Source organism: Lissotriton helveticus, chromosome 2_1 (assembly GCF_964261635.1).
Source record: "Lissotriton helveticus chromosome 2_1, aLisHel1.1, whole genome shotgun sequence".
In the NCBI taxonomy this organism is placed as follows: domain Eukaryota; kingdom Metazoa; phylum Chordata; class Amphibia; order Caudata; family Salamandridae; genus Lissotriton; species Lissotriton helveticus.
Window position 1 is genome coordinate 1,555,815,791 of NC_136059.1, and position 19,365 is coordinate 1,555,835,155.

At 48.6% G+C, this 19,365-nt stretch overlaps 1 protein-coding gene across 2 annotated transcripts in view; it reads left to right on the plus strand.

Moving 5' to 3' along the window:
• Positions 1-19,365, plus strand: part of LOC144818779 (aprataxin-like) — a 239,295-nt gene that overhangs the window by 442 nt on the left and 219,488 nt on the right. The window lies entirely within an intron of this gene.

Consider the following 19,365-nt stretch of genomic DNA (forward strand, 5'->3'; position numbering starts at 1 on the left):
GTTTTGGAATTTATCAACATAGAATGCTTCTTCCAACAGAAAAAGGGCAGTTGAGCAAATGGGATAGCCGTAAAACCTAAGACAAACTGTATATTTACTATTCACTCTTGATGAGGCCAACTGCCATTACATCGCAGAAAAATAGACTGCTAAAAGTATGATCTTCAAAGGAAGGCAATTTAATATTTCTTGTGGAGGTTTTGCATAGTGCCCATCATTTCTGTTTTTGACACCAGAACACATCGCAGTTAGCTACGTTTGACCGGAGAAATGTTAGGTACAGAAAGTACACAATGGAGTTGTAATAGTGCAGTGTGGAATATGGAGAGTTCAACACCTCTCAATAATGGAGACTAAATCCTGCATTGCAGTGCTGCTTATTTATTTAGGTAACTGTATCACATGAAATCCCCACACAGGGAGAGCCGTCGCGCCGCGATCGTAGAATGGCCGTCCGCCGCGTCTCGTCACTCCCGGCGAAACTAGCGGGAATCACGAGATGACGAGGACTAGACCGCGACACAACACATCTTCCCCCTTAATAAAAATAACAGCAGGGAACAATGGCAGAAACATAGCTGCCAAGGTTTCAGATTGCTTATGTGTGACATTTCCAATAATTAAGTGTACTTATGTGTGACATTGTAGGTCAAATGTGTGACACTCCGAGCGACACTTTCTCACACGAGAAACCAAGGAATAAGGTCCATTTAAAGAGATAAATATCAGAAATGAGCGCCTTCTGAGCAGTAAGACGCCCCATAGAAGGCCTAGGAACAGGGGCCTAGGAGACTCTAAAATTCTGGGGGGGACAGGGACAACCTTGTGGACTTTCCAGTGACCCTATACACATCACCGCCCGTTAAATAAATAAATCACATACTTTCGAAGTGAAATATTGAGAAAAGCAGGTATGTTGTCACAGTTCAACTACAATGTTGGGGCAAAATTAAGTTAAGTGGAAAAATGTTGGCTGTATCATATTTGCCACATAATACATCATCTGCTGCATAATCTAATGATTTGATCCAAAACAATTTTGTAGCTCAAATGGATCAAAAATTACTAAAAGAAATGTGACTTATTTTGCTGTGAAGTGTAGGGCCCTTTGCAAAGGTTGACTGGTCACCTTTCCCACTGCTTCATTTGTATGTTACACAGGTACAAATGAGGCAAAAACTTTGCAGAGGCTGTTAGTATGTATAACTTTGTCAAAATAATAAAGTATCATAAAATGCACCGCATTACGCTGCAGCCTTTTTGTTGTTGCATAATTTAGTCAACACTGCGACATACTTTTGGCCTCCATTGCTGCATAACTCCAGTGGCCCGAAAGCAGGCTGCACATGTTAAAAGTGTTTGTGCATGAAGCAGAGACCATGACATTTGCAAACTTAGGGGCTGATTACGATGGCAGACGGACTTCAGTCTGTCTGACATCGAATCAGGGAATGGGACCGCTGGCCTTCAAGGTGGCGGCCCCACGATGGGCATTACAATACGACCGCCACTACGGCGTTCGCTGTGCCTATCTTTTACATTGCAGCAGGTACTGCTGGCTGCATCATCCGCCGCAATGTAAAAACTGACATGTTAAATATATCTCTGCACTACGTGGAAGGCACAATGTGGTGCCTGCCACATGGTGCAGTGATATGTAGGCTTCTTAGATGCCCCCCAGGTCCCATGTCTGGGGGCTGGGGGGGAAAGGGGCCTGCTAATGCCCAATGTCCCTTTCTGACAACTTTTCCATGGCGGGTAAATGGCCACGGCTAGGCTGGCAGGCAAGGGATATCTTAATCCCTACTGTGGTGCCTGGTAGGCACCACCAGCATTGTAGGAACCACGAACCCCTCCGCCGCACTGGTGGGCTCAAGGAGCCATTCGGGTGCGTGGCGGTTGGTCTTTCCGATCCCCAGGGAACCACCCGCCATTGTAATATGGCTGGCGGTGATGCAGTCACCGATGGCTGTGGGACTGCCACTGACAGGGTGATGTGGCGGTCCCACCGCCATTATAATCACCCCCTAAGTTTGGTGTGCATGCAAATCCTACTATTCCAACCCTAGGTAAGTTGCACCACTATTGCTTATAAAGGCCAATGGAGGTACCAATGGGTGAGGTGGACTGGCCTCAAGGGTCTTGTGACCTCAGTGACAGAGTGTAGGAGAGTGGGGTCTGCAATCCTATGGTCACCCCAGATTTTTGCTTTTTGCTTCACTGGTTTACGACTTTCCCTGGCTGTGGGCCTGCTAATCAAACACACAGCCTAGCTGTTCTCTCTCTAAATTGACAACCATGTACTTTAGGTGCATTTACCAATTGGTACTGGGCCACCTTATCAGTCCCTGTACCCAGGGCCTAGGTGTACCCAGGGCCACCCAGGGGCAGAAGCATGTATTATGCCACCCCTGGCTGGCCATCTAAATCTGACACAACTGGCTGCATGACAGCTGGGGCAAGGTGGTGTAAACACCCTTTGCTGTAGATATAGTATACCTATATCTAACCCTAAAATGGACACATATAATCCTATCAGTCACTCCTATGGAAGGCCTTATCAATCCTGAAGGCAGAGTGCTTGGAATTATGTGAGATGGTGCTCTGGCATGAGCTGAGCCCGTTTGCAGCTTGCGGAACCAAGTCCTAATAGCTGTTCCATGATAACGCTATACCATATACTCTTAAGTGCATTATCAACCTCGCTGTTAAATGCTAACTCTGGTATAACATTATCAAAACATGTCGAGTAAGGTGTCATACGATTTGGAATACTACCCCCTCGCCAATTCTGGCGACGGGGGTAGCATTCCACCCTTCTAGAGGGACACGACATGTATGTAACTGTGAACCCCGGTTAAAGTTAACTCGAGCCTCAGCATCGCAAAATGGATGCTGCCACCACAGACACAAGTCTGACCTCCTGCTGCTGGGAGTCCTTCCAGCAAGGATGGCTTGGACAAAGGGTTTCCTGCCTTGGGAGGTGCTAGCACCACCCCAGACAGGATTTTGTGCATTGAGGTAGGGAGGCCTGAAAGGAATGAGACATGCCTGGGGCACACAGGGTGCCCTGTGCATACACCGGTTCAAACCAGTTGCTGGGGCATCCCAGCCCCAGTTCTGGCGGGAAACCGGACAAAGGATAGGGGGTGTAACCACCCCCCTTCCTGGTCCCACCCAGGGGAGGGACCTAGTCAGTAGTGCAGCCCCCTTTAGGAGAATTAAGGTAGGAGCTGGTCCCATTCCAAATTAGATTATCCTGTACTATTCAACAAGAAGAAACTCTGGCCTTCGACGTTCTGCTCCACAGAAGACTGAAGAATCTCCCTTGTGGGCAAGGAGTGGCTACCCTGCAACTGCAGGCACCATCAAGCATCCAGCGGCTTCACTTTGTCGTCTTCCCTCGAGGATCCAGACTTCAGAGCCCGATGAGACCCGGATTCCCAGACCTCTCCGACCTCAACTCACATCTACAGCAAAGCTGAGATCCGTGGGTGCGGCGAGACACGTGGGACCGGCCATCTTGAACGAACCTGCACTTCGCTTCCAGCACGACTCCCAAGGTAAACTCGACCAAGTGCTCTGGGGACTGAGAAGCCCCAACTCCGAGCAGCTCCTGCACCGAAGATCAGCCCTCCAGCCTCCACGAGATCTGCGTGGGGCCCTTCTGCTTGTCTGCTGCTCGACGCGTTGTCTGGTCACTTGCCGGCTGGCTAGTGGCCTCCTAGACGACGAACCTTTGAATCTTTGCTGCTGGTCTGGTTGCTTCAGACTGGCCCTTCCTCCCTTCCAAAAGAGGGGCACCCCGGACTCTCCTAGTCCGCACCAGACGCTTTCTTCACTCACCGCGTGGGTTGCCTTTGCCAAGGCCTGTTGACGCCGATTCCGGATCCAACACCGCCGACAGCGAGAGCCTGCGTGGGACAGCTCGTGCCTCCATCCTGGTCGTCAAAGACACCTCCTGGTCCACGTGGCTGCAGAGTCAAGCGTCCACTCTTCACCTGATCGCGACGACGACATCTGGTTCCTTCCTGGTTCCACTCCAGTCACTGGCTAGTGACTGTGAACATTGTCCCCTCTGCTTTCAGGTCTCCTTCTTCAACAATCCACCCTTGGATTGCACCGGACATCTTCCTCCTGGTCGCCTGCAGCATCTTTTCTTTCAGGCTCCATTGACTTCAACGCGAGAACCCGACGCACTTTGACACCGATGCACCCGCGGCCCGTGGGTGAGGTAACAAGAGCATTTCGGTGCTCAAGGGTAGTTTAACTGTCCTAGTGTCCAGTTCCACAGTCGTTTTAGTCCTATCTAGTCAGGATTGTCCGTACTCACCTTTTACTTGAACTGTACTGTCCATAGACGTTGTTACGCATCTCGCGTGTGAGTTCACACTCTGCACACGCATTCCGTGGGCCTCCTATTACTTACCTGAAGTTAGTGTAGCGTGGTCCCATCGATCCTACAGCCTCTGGACAGCTCCATTCCTTTTATCGACTTTCACATTCCACTTACTTAGTATATGGTTTGTCGTGCCCCTAGGGCACCATTGTAATTTTGTGCAACTTGTAGTATTTTTCGTAAGAGATTGTCATGTGCTTAGCCCTCTGACCTCATAAAGAGTTCAGAGGTGTTGTTATTAATAAATATACTGTTTATTTTCATAACAACCTGTGTGGTGTCCTTTCATCTGGTATTCAAGGGGTTATATTGTGGTAAAACAGCTGGCTTCACATGCCAAAAGAGTTTAGCCTAAGACTGCTTTGTCCATGCTACCATTAGGATAGCTGGTCTATAAGGTTGACTTACAACCAATCACCATAAGGGTTGTTTGGACTGATACAAGGTGATCACTAGAACTAGTGAGCATCATATATCAGGCCAACTTCTCACATTGGTGTGCAGCGGTTGGGATTTGAGCTTGCTGTTGTTTTTACCACATATAATCTTGAAATATCATTTGAAAGATCACATAAGGTACCTAGGTACATATAACAAGCTTAGAAATACTCTGAGTTCTACTGAACCAGCTGTTGTAGTAGAAAGGGCCTAGCACACCCTGACTACAACTCTTAGCAAGGGATCAGTAGGAAAACCCATAGTGTAGGTAGGTGCATCACGTACACCTCACTAGAAGCATGTCTACCCATGGAGAGTCTTCAGAGACTCCCCTAGTGGTTAGTGACCCTCCACAGGTCCTTTCCAGATATGCAGCTCTCAGTTTTCAGAAGATGAGACAATTGTGTACCTCCAGGAAATTGAAACAGGGTTCTAACCCTACCACTCCTTTTCTGTTAGGAGGTCTCTTAGAGACATATGATGCCAGAAGGGCTGCCAACACAGACCCCTCTAATCCAGATAGAATAAGGCTCTGGAGGGCTGGTTACTGGGAAGTAAAGTTACTGATTACACAGGATTGTATCATCTAATTATGAGAGAACAAATCTTAAATAATTGTCAGAACCAGTTGTTGCATCAGCACTTGATTGACTCAGATCTGACCTCTCCCCAAGAATTGAGAAAGAAGGCAGACAGATGGGTCAGGACAAGGGTCAAGCAGCAGAACCAGAACCAGGGTGGTGGCCAGAAGAAAGCAGACCAGAAGGGTAATGAGAATAAGCAAAATGACCAGAAGTCTTCAACAGGGCCCCAACAACCTAAGGAGGGTGGGTCCCAAACTTCCCAAAAGAAGAAGAATGATGGTCCTAAGAAACCATGGTGCCAATACTGTAAAAGTAAGACTAACTGATTTAGTGAGTGCACCAAAAAAGGCCAAACTCCTACCACTACTGTCCTTAAGACACCTGCACCCCCTAGTACAGTTAGTAGTGGTAGTGTACCTCCCAAGGCTATAGTTGGGTTAACTCTGGGAACTGAGGTGGGTTCTGACTTAGTTAGAATTCCTACTCAGGCAGTTCTTGTTTGTACTGGGGACATGGATATGACCCCTACTGTAAGTCCTAGTACTCTGGGCAAATACAGACAAACGCCTTTAATAAATGGAAAAATGGCTCAGGCCTACAGGGACACATGTGCCAGTGTCACCATGGTGGCACCAACATTTGTGGACCCTGACCAGATCATGCTAGGTTCAGATTACCTAGTGACCAATGCTAGCAATGTCACTACCAATCACAGTATGGCAGTTGTTAATTTCTCCTGGGGAGGGGTAACTGGCCTCAAAAGGGTTGTAGTTAGTTCAGACCTCCCAGTAGATTGTCTTTTGGGCAATGATTTGGAATCCTCACTGTGGTCAGATGTGGAGTACAGGTCTCATGTAGAAATGCTAGGTCTCTCCTCACATGTCCTTGCTGTGACTAGGTCACCGGCCAAGAAATGCCCAGCTGAACAAGTGCTGGATCCTGGAAGAATGGACCAGATACTACCCAAGAGAAGGAATGGTAGGGTTAAGGCAGAGCCTTCCCCCTTGCCTCAGGTTGAGGATCAGCCCTCTCAGGAGGCTGACCCAGAGACCCCAGAAGGAACTGTCCTAGAAGAGCTTGAACCTGAACAGGTTGAGTTTCTTGGGACAGGGGGACCTTCCAGGGCAGACTTGAGGCAGGCCCAATTAGATTGTTCCTCTCTTGAACCCCTTAGACAGCAGGCTGCTGCTGAGGCTGCAGGGAATGCTACAGGTGCCCATAAAATTTATTGGGAAGATGGACTCCTATACTCTGAGGCAAGAGACCCCAAGCCTGGTGCTACCAGGAGGCTGGTCATCCCCTTGTCTCTTGGAGGTTTCCTTCTCACCTTAGCCCATGAGATTCCCCTTGCAGGTCACTTAGGCCAGAACAAGACTTGGGACAGGCTTGCCCCACACTTTCACTGGCCTCATATGTCTGAAGACACCAAAGAGTTTTGTCGCTCATGTATCACCTGCCAAGCCAGTGGCAAATCAGGTGGCACAACAAAGGCCCCCCTCATACCACTACCTGTGGTGGGGGTTCCCTTTGAAAGAGTGGGGATTGACATTGTTGGACCAATGGACCCCCTAACAGCATCTGGGCACAGATTTATACTGGTGGTAGTGAATCATGCCACCAGGTATCCAGAAGCTATTCCCCTTAGGACCACTACAACTCCTGTTGTGGCCAGGGCCCTACTTGGAGTTTTCTCCAGAGTGGGGTTTCCTAAGGAGGTTGTCTCTGACAGAGGTGCAAACTTCATGTCAGGATACTTGACTGCTATGTGGAAGGAGTGTGGAGTAAATTACACATTTACCACACCCTATCACCCACAATGCAATGGGCTTGTTGAGAGATTTAACAAGACCCTCAAAGGGATGATAAAAGGGTTACCTGAAAAGCTTAGGCGAAGATGGGACATCCTTTTACCCTGCCTCCTGTTTGCTTACAGAGAGGTCCCACAGAAGGGGGTTGGTTACAGCCTTTTTGAGCTTCTGTTTGGGCATCCTGTAAGAGGACCCCTATGTCTTGTGAAGGAAGGATGGGAGTTACCTCTCAAAAAGCCTAAGCTTGACATAGTGGACTATGTACTTGGTCTCCGCTCCAGGATGGCAGAGTACATGGAGAAGGCATCTAAAAACCTTGAGGCCAGCCAAGAACTTCAAAAAGCTTGGCATGACCAAAAGGCTGTCCTTACTGTTTACCATGCAGGACAGAAGGTGTGGGTGTTGGAGCCAGTGGCCCCAGCAGCTCTCCAAGACAAATGGTCTGGACCCCATACCATCATTGAGAAAAAGGGAGAAGTCACCTACTTGGTGGACATGGGAACTCCCAGAAGCCCCCACAGGGTGCTTCATGTGAATAGGCTCAAAGCATTTGTCAACAGGGAGGACATGGGCTTGCTCATGGCCACAGATGAGGGGCAGGAGGAAGAGAGTGACCCTCTCCCAGACCTGCTCACTCAGAACCCGAGTGTGGCTCACTGGTTAGAGGCGGCAGACCCGAGAGCAGAGGACGGCCCGAGACCAGGGTTCGATTCCCGGCGCGGCAGGTTTCTGGACCAGGGTCAGCGGACTCGATAATTCTCTCGCCTCGGTGCCCACTCTGATCAGCGATCACACTCGGCAACTCTGGGCATTAGCTTGCCTCATCTTCACGAACGGCCCCACCAGACCGCCGGGGATGCCTGGTCTCACCCTGGAGATACCCATTAAGGGACCATCTCTCAGGGAAGCCAGGAAGGGTTTCGCAGCGGTCGAAGCGCCTTGGGACCCTACGGGTAAGTAGTGCGCTATATAAATGCCTATACATTTACATTTACATTTACATTACATTTACATTTACATTTACAACCCTGATGATGGGTCAGTAGATGGTGTAGTCTTTTCTGACAGCCTCTCTGCCCATCAACAAGAGGATTGTAAACAGGTTCTTCAATCCTTCAGGCAAATGTTTTCACTGACCCCCAGTCAGACAAACTGTTGCACCCATGAGGTGGACACTGGTGACAGTCTGCCTGTCAAGAGTAAAATCTATAGGCAACCTGACCACGTCAGGGACTGCATAAAGAAAGAAGTCCAAAAGATGTTGGAATTGGGAGTCATTGAACCCTCAGAGAGCCCTTGGGCTAGTCCTGTAGTTCTAGTGCCTAAACCTCACACCCAGGATGGTAAGAGAGAGATGAGGTTGTGTGTAGACTACAGGGGTCTCAATGCTGTCACTAAGACAGATGCCCATCCAATACCTAGGGCAGATGAACTGATAGACAAGTTGGCTTCTGCAACTTTCTTAAGTACATTTGACCTAACAGCTGGTTATTGGCAGATCAGGTTAGCTGAGGATGCCAAGGCCAAAACAACATTTTCTACCCCAGGAGGTCATTACCAATTTGTGGTGATGCCCTTTGGTTTGAAAAATGCACCTGCCACTATTCAAAGGTTGGTGAACCAAGTTCTCACTGGGTTGGATGACTTCTGTGCAGCATATCTAGATGATATTGCTGTGTTTAGCTCCACCTGGGAGGATCACCTGATCCACCTGAGGAAAGTTTTGGAGGCCCTGCAAAAGGCAGGCCTCACTATCAAGGCTCCTAAGTGCCAGATAGGGCAGAGTCAGGTTGTGTACCTGGGCCACCTTGTGGGTGGAGGCCAGGTTCAACCATTGGAGAGCAAGATACAGGCCATAAAGGACTGGGCTCCTCCAACCACCCAGACAGAGGTCAGAGCTTTCTTGGGCCTGTCTGGTTACTAGAGGAAGTTTGTCAAAAATTATGGGTCCATTGTGACACCACTTAATGACTTGACAAGCAAGAAAATGCCAAAGAAAGTTCAGTGGACAGTTAGCTGTCAGAAGGCATTTGATGACCTAAAGCAGGCCATGTGTACTGCACCTATTCTCAAGAGTCCTGACTACTCCAAAACCTTCATTGTCCAAACAGATGCATCTGAGTTGGGTGTGGGAGCTGTTCTTTCTCAACTGAATATTGATGGTCATGACCAGCCCATTGCTTTTATAAGCAGAAGGCTGACCCCTAGAGAGAAACGTTGGTCAGCTATTGAGAGGGAGGCCTTTGCTGTGGTTTGGGCCCTGAAGAAGTTGAGGCCATACTTGTTTGGAACTCACTTCAAGATTCAGACCGACCATAAGCCCCTCTTATGGCTAAATCAGATGAAAGGTGAAAACCCCAAACTTCTTAGGTGGCCCATTTCCCTACAGGGGATGGACTTTACAGTGGAGCACAGACCAGGGACTGACCATGGCAATGCAGATGGTCTCTCCAGGTATTTCCACTTAGAACAGGAAGACTCACCTGGTCAAGGTTAGTTTAATGTCCCTAAGTTTGGGGGGGGGGTTATGTAGGAGAGTGGGGTCTGCAATCCTATGGTCACCCCAGAGTTTTGCTTTTTGCTTCACTGGTTTATGACTTTCCCTGGCTGTGGGCCTGCTAATCAGACCCACAGCCTAGCTGTTCTCTCTCTAAATTGACAACCATGTACTTTAGGTGCATTTACCAATTGGTACTGGGCCACCTTATCAGTCCCTGTACCCAGGACCTAGGTGTACCCAGGGCCACCCAGGGGCAGAAGCAAGTATTATGCCACCCCTGGCTTGCCATCTAAATCTGACATAACTGGCTGCATGACAGCTGGGGCAAGGTGGTGTAAACACCCTTTGCTGTAGATATAGTATACCTATATCTAACCCTAAAATGGACACATATATTCCTATCAGTCACTCCTATGGAAGGCCTTATCAATCCTGAAGGCAGAGTGCTTGGAATTATGTGAGATGGTGCTCTGGCATGAGCTGAGCCCGTTTGCAGCTTGCGGAACCAAGTCCTAATAGCTGTTCCATGATAACGCTATACCATATACTCTTAAGTGCATTATCAACCTCGCGGTTAAATGCTAACTCTGGTATAACATTATCAAAACATGTCGAGTAAGGTGTCATACGATTTGGAATACTACCCCCTAGCCAATTCTGGCGACAGGGGTAGCATTCCACCCTTCTAGAGGGACACAACATGTATGTAACTGTGAACCCCGGTTAAAGTTAACTCGAGCCTTAGCATCACAAAATGGATGCTGCCACCACAGACACAAGTCTGACCTCCTGCTGCTGGGAGTCCTTCCAGCAAGGATGGCTTGGACAAAGGGTTTCCTGCCTTGGGAGGTGCTAGCACCACCCCAGACAGGATTTTGTGTATTGAGGTAGGGAGGCCTGAAAGGAATGAGACATGCCTGGGGCACACAAGGTGCCCTGTGCATACACCGGTTCAAACCAGTTGCTGGGGCATCCCAGCCCCAGCTCTGCGGGAAACCGGACAAAGGATAGGGGGTGTAACCACCCCCCTTCCTGGTCCCACCCAGGGGAGGGACCTAGTCAGTAGTGCAGCCCCCTTTAGGAGAATAAAGGTAGGAGCTGGTCCCATTCCAAATTAGATTATCCTGAACTATTCAACAAGAAGAAACTCTGGCCTTCGACGTTCTGCTCCACAGAAGACTGAAGAATCTCCCTTGTGGGCAAGGAGTGTCCACCCTGCAACTGCAGGCACCATCAAGCGTCCAGCGGCTTCACTTTGTCGTCTTCCCTCGAGAATCCAGACTTCAGAGCCCGATGAGACCCGGATTCCCAGACCTCTCCGACCTCAACTCACATCTACAGCAAAGCTGAGATCCGTGGGTGCGACGAGACACGTGGGACCGGCCATCTTGAACGAACCTGCACTTCGCTTCCAGCACGACTCCCGAGGTAAACTCGACCTAGTGCTTTGGGGACTGAGAAGCCCCAACCCCGAGCAGCTCCTGCACCGAAGATCAGCCCTCCAGCCTCCACGAGATCTGCGTGGGGCCCTTCTGCTTGTCTGCTGCTCGACGCGTTGTCTGGTCACTTGCCGGCTGGCTAGTGGCCTCCTAGACGACGAACCTTTGAATCTTTGCTGCTGGTCTGGTTGCTCCAGACTGGCCCTTGCTCCCTTCCAAAAGAGGGGCACCCCGGACTCTCCTAGTCCGCACCAGACGGTTTCTTCACTCACTGCGTGGGTTGCCTTTGCCAAGGCCTGTTGACGCCGATTCCGGATCCAACACCGCCGACAGCGAGAGCCTGCGTGGGACAGCTCGTGCCTCCATCCTGGTCGTCGAAGACACCTCCTGGTCCACATGGCTGCAGAGTCAAGCGTCCACTCTTCACCTGATCGCGACGACGACATCTGGTTCCTTCCTGGTTCCACTCCAGTCACTGGCTAGTGACTGTGAACATTGTCCCCTCTGCTTTCAGGTCTCCTTCTTCAACAATCCACCCTTGGATTGCACCGGACATCTTCCTCCTGGTCGCCTGCAGCATCTTTTCTTTCAGGCTCCATTGACTTCAACGCGAGAACCCGACGCACTTTGACACCTATGCACCCGCGGCCCGTGGGTGAGGTAACAAGAGCATTTTGGTGCTCAAGGGTAGTTTAACTGTCCTAGAGTCCAGTTCCACAGTCGTTTTAGTCCTATCTAGTCAGGATTGTCCGTACTCACCTTTTACTTGAACTGTACTGTCCATAGACGTTGTTACGCATCTTGCGTGTGAGTTCACACTCTGCACACGCGTTCCGTGGGCCTCCTATTACTTACCTGAAGTTAGTGTAGCGTGGTCCCATCGATCCTACAGCCTCTGGACAGCTCCATTCCTTTTATCGACTTTCACATTCCACTTACTTAGTATATGGTTTGTCGTGCCCCTAGGGCACCATTGTAATTTTGTGCAACTTGTAGTATTTTTCGTAAGAGATTGTCATGTGCTTAGCCCTCTGACCTCATAAAGAGTTCAGAGGTGTTGTTATTAATAAATATACTGTTTATTTTCATAACAACCTGTGTGGTGTCCTTTCATCTGGTATTCAAGGGGTTATATTGTGGTAAAACAGCTGGCTTCACATGCCAAAAGAGTTTAGCCTAAGACTGCTTTGTCCATGCTACCATTAGGATAGCTGGTCAATAAGGTTGACTTACAACCAATCACCATAAGGGTTGTTTGGACTGATACAAGGTGATCACTAGAACTAGTGAGCATCATATATCAGGCCAACTTCTCACACAGAGTCCCTGTCGATCTAGAGTGTTCTTCTTCGTATGCCTGCTTGCAAGACTGGAGGTGAACTGCATGGCTTGTGGTGGACAGGCCTTCAAGGTTAATTCAGACTTTCCACCGTTAGGGTCCACCTGCGGGTGCTAAGACACCAGGGCATCTAAGGTCTATCGGGCCTTCTAAGGTGTAGCATCGGAATGAGCTCTGTCAGGAGAGTGGTCTGATGGACTGGTCATGAAAGCTGAAAATGGTGCTCCAGTTCCAAATTCAGCAGCTCTGGCCAGAGTGCCATATCCTGTCCCCCACTAAACACCATACTGCCCCACTGAGAGAAACTCGCACTGCCTTCAGCTGCAACTCAATTGTGCTGCGACTAAATTCAAATTATGCACTAGACAACAGTAAAATGCTGCCTGAAAAAAAATTACCACTACCCTGGAAAAAGCAAACACTCATAAGGAATGCAAGAATAAGCAAAGCACATGAAATGTATTGAGGAACAACATGGTTACCTTAACAGTTTTAAACTGATTATTCAGAAATCAGTAAGTGATTTTGCTTGAAAAGTTCAGGACATGGCTGCTACAGGACCAGGAAGGGACCCGTTTTAATGTCCATTGCTTATATCCTTTCAAAATGTAAGCAGTTTGGTTTAAAACAGACCACATCCCCGAACACAGAGCCGCAGTACACATTTTATAAGCTAAAATATTTAAAACAGTTGAAAACTATCATATTAAACGTTTATACTCCACCCATTAACCAGGTATTGCAGTCCCTTTAGGAATGGTGCACTTTCCAACCCTGAGAAAATAATGTTGTTCAAAGAAAGAAGAAAAAAAGAAAGTAGTGCTTTCAGTGGCAAACTCTGTAAAGTGGTGCTAATGTTTCTGGGTGTAAATAACAATCCGGCCTGTCCGCTGACCACTCTGTATTGCTTTATTTAGGTATTTAACTATTTTTTTCTCTCTGTCCCGAGGTATTTGTTTGGAATTATTAAACAGTCAGAAAAAGAGGACATTTCCAGCCAAAGTGTCCGCCTATTTTGGATCCATTTCACAGGGGAACAAATAAAGAAAAGGAGAGGCAAGAGAGTAATAGCTGTCTCTTTAAATCAGAACTTATCGAGGAGCAAGACAGACAGAGATGCAGGAATAAAGAGAGAAAGAGGGGCGGTGGCAGCTGCCAGATGCATATCAGGAGAAGTGGACACTGTCCTTGCCTTCTCTGGGCAGGAAGGAAAAGAGACAGAGTTGTTTTTCCTTCTCTGCCCTTCCCAGAACGCCAAGCCTTACTGCAGAATAACAAAGGTTAGAGTGCGGGTGGCCTCTTTGACTCCAGGCAGGTCAAGTACAGGGCCATTAGGTGGTGCTTTTGCGCACTAATGGCCCTGTGAATAACAGAAGGGAGAGGGGAAATTATTTTGTCACCTCGCCCCCCCATCCTTGTCCCCTGTGTCCCCCCCACTCTAAAATCTGGGGGGGATATATCCCCCGCGTCCCCCACACTTCCTACGCCCATGCCTAGGAACTGTTATAAACCCCCTGAAATGGAGGGTCACTAACTGATTTTGCATTTCTAAAGTGATCTTACGGTAGTGACTTCTGGAAAGAGCCTGGACACCTTGTAATGACTGCCATGACTCCTGCCGGATCACTTTTGGAGAGAAATTATCAGGCCCTTATTCTGCAGTGACTATGGTATGCTAGAGAAACCTCTCAGCAGTTAATGAGAAAGAGGTACATCCCTCAGTCGTCATTGTTAGGGTTGAGACCAAACCAATATTTCACCAGTGTTTCACCAGCCTGGCAGGTATTTTTATAACAATGCAGGTAAAAAATGGGGAGATCTCTTCTGAATTCCTGTTTTTCCCTTAGAAATATAAAACTGCAGCTCCAAATACATCAACAGGGTTATTACATTTTCAAAAATTGTTACAAATGAGTTTTAAAACACAGCCACCTATGCAATAAAAAAACAAAGAATACAGAATGACTCTGTATACTATTGAGGCTTTAAACTGTTCAAATAGCTGTTAAGCTGTTATTTTCCTTTGCTAAAGGTAGCAGTCACTGACAGCCAGACATCTCTCAGTCAGGCTCGGAATATGGGTTTTGGGGGCTGAACTGTCCCTGCAGCCCATGGTGCCTGCTGCGCCAGCTGTCTTAGCTTATCTCAGGTTGGAACATTAGATGCTGGTATGCATATTTGATTAGAAGGTCATTCTGGAAAGGTAGGTCGGGCGCCGGATTCCATGAGCATTGTGTGTAGAAAACTGTGTGCTAGGTAGGAACCAGGTGGTTTCTTTAAGGGGTAAGTTATGCTAGCAACTTGAGCTACATATTAGTAGTGAATTAAAGTCTAGTGCCTCTTACCTGTCTTCTGTTCGGGTAGTTTTGCAGCCTGTCAATGAGTTTGTCGCCGAGGTTGCATTCCAATATAATGTCGGGAAAAAAATGTGAACGTGTGCTAGTACAATGTACTAGGTGCTCATGTAAAGCCCGCTCTAATACCTTCAGGTCGATTTTGCGCTATAATCTATACGTGACAACACAAAAAAACCCTCGTGTGCTGGGCTCCCCCGGGCCGCTGGCCGTGGTCCGTGCCAGCGGGGTTTGGGACCATCCGGGTCCATCGGTCGCACTGCAGGGCTAATAATTTTAAAAGTATTGCCTTTTGCCCAGCCCTTCTTCCAATATAATTGTGTGGCCTTCGCACTTAAAGCAACTGATGTATTGCACTCAGCAGCGCACTTACTTCTTTTGAGCATGGCATTAACGACTCCTCATGCCGCAAGATTCTGTCCCAGCCGGGACTTGAGCATACACACACCTTTTTACAGGCGCTGCCGGTGGGATAGACTGTCCGGTTGTCTACAGCGTGGGCGCACTGCCGTGGTGAGCTGTTTTCCGTATTGCCCTCGACAGGGCAGCAGTGTGTGAAAGCCGGTATGCGAGCCGCCGGCAGGGTCCATAGCTGGAAACCACCCACCACGCGCTGCGAGGGCCACGCTTTGCTGCTTTTGCACAAGCAGCACGGCCTTAGGGCAGGCAACAGCTGAGCTCATGCACACTTGATGCCACTTGCGGCAGCTAAAGTCACGTACAATGTCCCGGTTGCCATTGGACAAAATGAATCTGACGTCAGTGAACGCTAATGCAGCACGCGTATCCTAAGTAATATTGTAACACTGTGTTCAGCGCTTGTAGCTGTGCCAGTCCCCAAGCCTGCCATGAACATCGCGCTGCCATTGTAGCTTGTATGGTACATTTGGATATAGCAGCGCTCTGACTGACAGGTGAGGAGGCTATAATGCGTGACTTTGCATTTCAGTGCGGTGATGCGGATCACCACACTGAAATGCGTTAGAGTCACGCCTGATGCGTGATACTTGGCAGGACTGCAGAAACAGATCTACAAGGGAAAGGAGAGAAATAGAGAAAGAGAGAGAGTAAAACGTAGGCTAAGTGTAAGTCATTAAAACGTTTGGGCAGCTCAATTCACAGTGCGGCCCGTGCGGGTGTGCGTAACAGGTGCGCGGATCCCTCGCTCTCCACTTCTGTCGGACCCTGCAGCTCTCGTACTCTCTTCCTGGACTCTGTCTTGGTTCGTTGATGTCTCGTGTGAGGTACCGGCCTTGTCTACGTCCTTGCACGACGGTTGCTGGGTTGGTTGAGTGGTACCCTGATCTTCGTCGCTTTCCGGAGTGCCAGTGGCGTTTCTGTTGGAAATCTCCGGATCCTCCCTCACAGGTTCTGTGGTAGGTGCTTCTCCTCCTGTGGCTCTGGTATCCTCTTCAAGATTACTCGCAGAGGTGGTATTGCTGTCCCGTGCCCCACTGCAGGATCTTGTTGCACTTAGCCATCCTGGATTGTGACCACACCTTGCCGTCGCTCAGCAAAGCCGACCTAGTGTATACGTCAATGACTTGTAAGGGTTTGCTGAATTTGCTGTCGCCCTTTTGTTCTGGGTGGCCCCGTTTGACTCTATTCCAGTCACATGTCAGCGAGACCTCTCTCACGTTGTGTTTCTTGTCATAATTGGATTGTATATGCATTGGGCTTTCTCTATGTTGCTCGGACGATAGCCTGGGACCACTTGCTTTGGAACTGCATGCTCATCCAGGCTGTATTGTCTCTGGTGAATGGCTCTCTGCCTTTCAAGATCTTAAATGGGCTGTAGCCTGTGAGAGTGGGAGTGATGCAGTAAGCCCATACCGTGCTCTTTACTTCAGTTTCCCAGTTCTTTACGGCATTGATGGCTGCTTGGATCGAGCCCATGATCACACAGTTGAAGCGTTCCACTTGCCCGTTTCCGGCCGGGTGGTAGACTGGGGTGTGTCTGAGCTGGGTCCCGTTGCGTTTGGTGAAATCTGTCCATTTGGTCGAGGTGAACTGTGGCCCATTGTCACTGGTGATGGTTTTGGGAATGCCTTCCCTCAGGAAGCTGTTGGTAAGGAAGGTTATGACTGTATCCGAGTCCACCGAGTCATACACATTGACCTCAGGCCACTTCGAGTAGCGGTCAGCTAGGATGATGAGATGTTTAGGCGTGCCCCAGGAATCGAGGATGGGGCCTACAATGTCTATGGACAAGTCTTCCCATGGATTGTTGGGAGTGTTGAATTCGCCCATGGAGGGTCTCAAGGTGATGAGTGTCTTATCTGCTGTGGCACAGTGTTCGCATGCACATACGAATCTCTCCACTTGATTGTCCATAGCTGGCCACCAATATAGCAGTTTCATCCTTCTTTTGGCCTTGACAGTGCCCAGGTGGCCTTCATGGGTGATGTGGAATATGCGGCTGATTAGCATTTCTGGGGGCACCACTCTGTCCCCTTGCAGCAGAAATACCAAGTCGTCAGAGATTGAGAGTTCATCCCGGACCTCCCAGTATTTCTTGAAGTTGCCCTTCGTGTACTTATTCTCTGGCCAACCTTGAGTTACATACTGTTTGACTTGTGACAGTTCTGTGTCTTTCGCATAAGCTTCTGCCCAGTCCTGGGCACTGATGGTGTGCCTGTGATCTGTCAGGAATGCCACGCTGTACTCGTCCCACTCCGACTTCGCTGCTACCCCTTCCATGGCCTTGGTCCTGCTGAGGAAGTCTGCCACTCTGTTCTGGGACCTGGGATGTATTCCACATTGTACACGAAGTCTAAGAGGCACAACGTCATCTTCGCGATGCGCAGGGAGGCGGTTACGTTGCAACTGGAGGGGAGAACTTTAACCAGAGGTTTGTGGTCCGTACGGAGTGTGAATCTTGACCCCCCACAGGTATTGGCAAAACTTTTCCCTCGCCCAAATGGTCGCTAACATCTCCTTTTCTATCACGCTGTACCTCTCTTCACAGGAGGGGAGGGAGCGTGAGGCAAACGTTACAGTGGTCTCCGTGCCATCCACAGCTCTCTGGGTGAGGACAGCTCCTAATCCTCTGTCACTGGCGTCTGTTGTCAGGACGCTGGGCGCGGCGCCATCAAATCCGTGTAGGGGAATCGCCCCGCATATTTATTTTTTGATGGTGGAGAACTCCGCTTCTGATTCGGCGGACCAGCAGAAAGCTTTATCTTTTGTCTTTCAGTAGTTGGCGTAAGTTGTGAGTTTTTGTCGCAAAGTTCTTGACGAACTTGCTATAGAATTCCGCCAGGCTCAGGAATGAGCGAACATCTTCCTTGCTTTGTGGGGATGGTGCGGACTTGATGGCTTCCACATTTTTCGCCTTTGGAGAGATGCCAGCATCGCTGATTTCGTGTCTCAGGTAAGTCACTTTGTGTAGCCCGAACTTGCATTTGTCGAGGTCTGCCGTGAGTCCCTTAGTTGCCAGCTTGCGCGGGACGGTGTGCAGGATGTGGTCGGCCTTGGTCTTTCTCATGATGAGGATATCATCTTGGAAGTAGAGAACTCCGTGGATGTCTTTGAAGAGTGCATTCATCAGTTTTTGGAAAACAGCCACGGCGGATGTGAGACAAAAGGGCGACCGACGGAACCTGTCACAGCCGAAGGGCGTAATGAAGGAGGTGAGCTTCCTGCTTGCCGGGTGTAGCGACACTTGGTGATATGCAGCCTTCAGGTCGATGGTGGAAAACCAATTGACCCATTTGGTTTGTGCTGTAGTGTAGTTCCTATATTCCCAATAGGCTCTGCACATTGGAATAATATAAACAGCAGTTTAGACTAGGACTGAGGTCATCTAGGTCTCTACTGACTATATTAGACTTAATTAGTTTTGCCAGCTAGCTCAGAGGTCACTAGAAACTTTCTCGAATAAACAAGGAGGAGTTTAACTTCCCTGGATAGACAAGAAGTGATTCGCTTCTGACAACCATATAACATGACAACTTTGCTCCCTCAGAATAAGAGTGTATCTCTAGAGTCGTGTGAAAACAATAGACAGCTATTTCACTCAGTCAATTGTGCATACTTAGTTTCATCAGAGTGCAGAGAAATAGAGAGACAGGCGTTTTCAATAAAAGGTGTTATTTATTGAGCAGTCTTCTTTCTCATGCAAGAGAAATGAATTGCCACAATTGCAATACTTATAGTAAAGTAAAGTGCGTACAGTAAAAGGAGTATTATAAAATAATACTGTAAAAGCATTGATATGGTTTCTTAGCCATATGATACTTTAAAATGGATAAAATATATACATACATAAAAACATTGACTAACGTACTCAACTGGTGCTTCTAAATACCCCTACCCCGGTGTACCTGACCTAAGCCTAATACGTGGGAAGGAGTAAGTAAGTAGCAGTTTAAGTTAAGTTGGGTTTTGCCAAGGAATCTGAATCAAGAATTCTTTTTAAGGGTTTAGTCAGCTCCGTACCTGGATAATAGAATGCAGGAGGTCTGGTATCTCTCTCTCAGGACTCGATATCCCAGCAACCCGC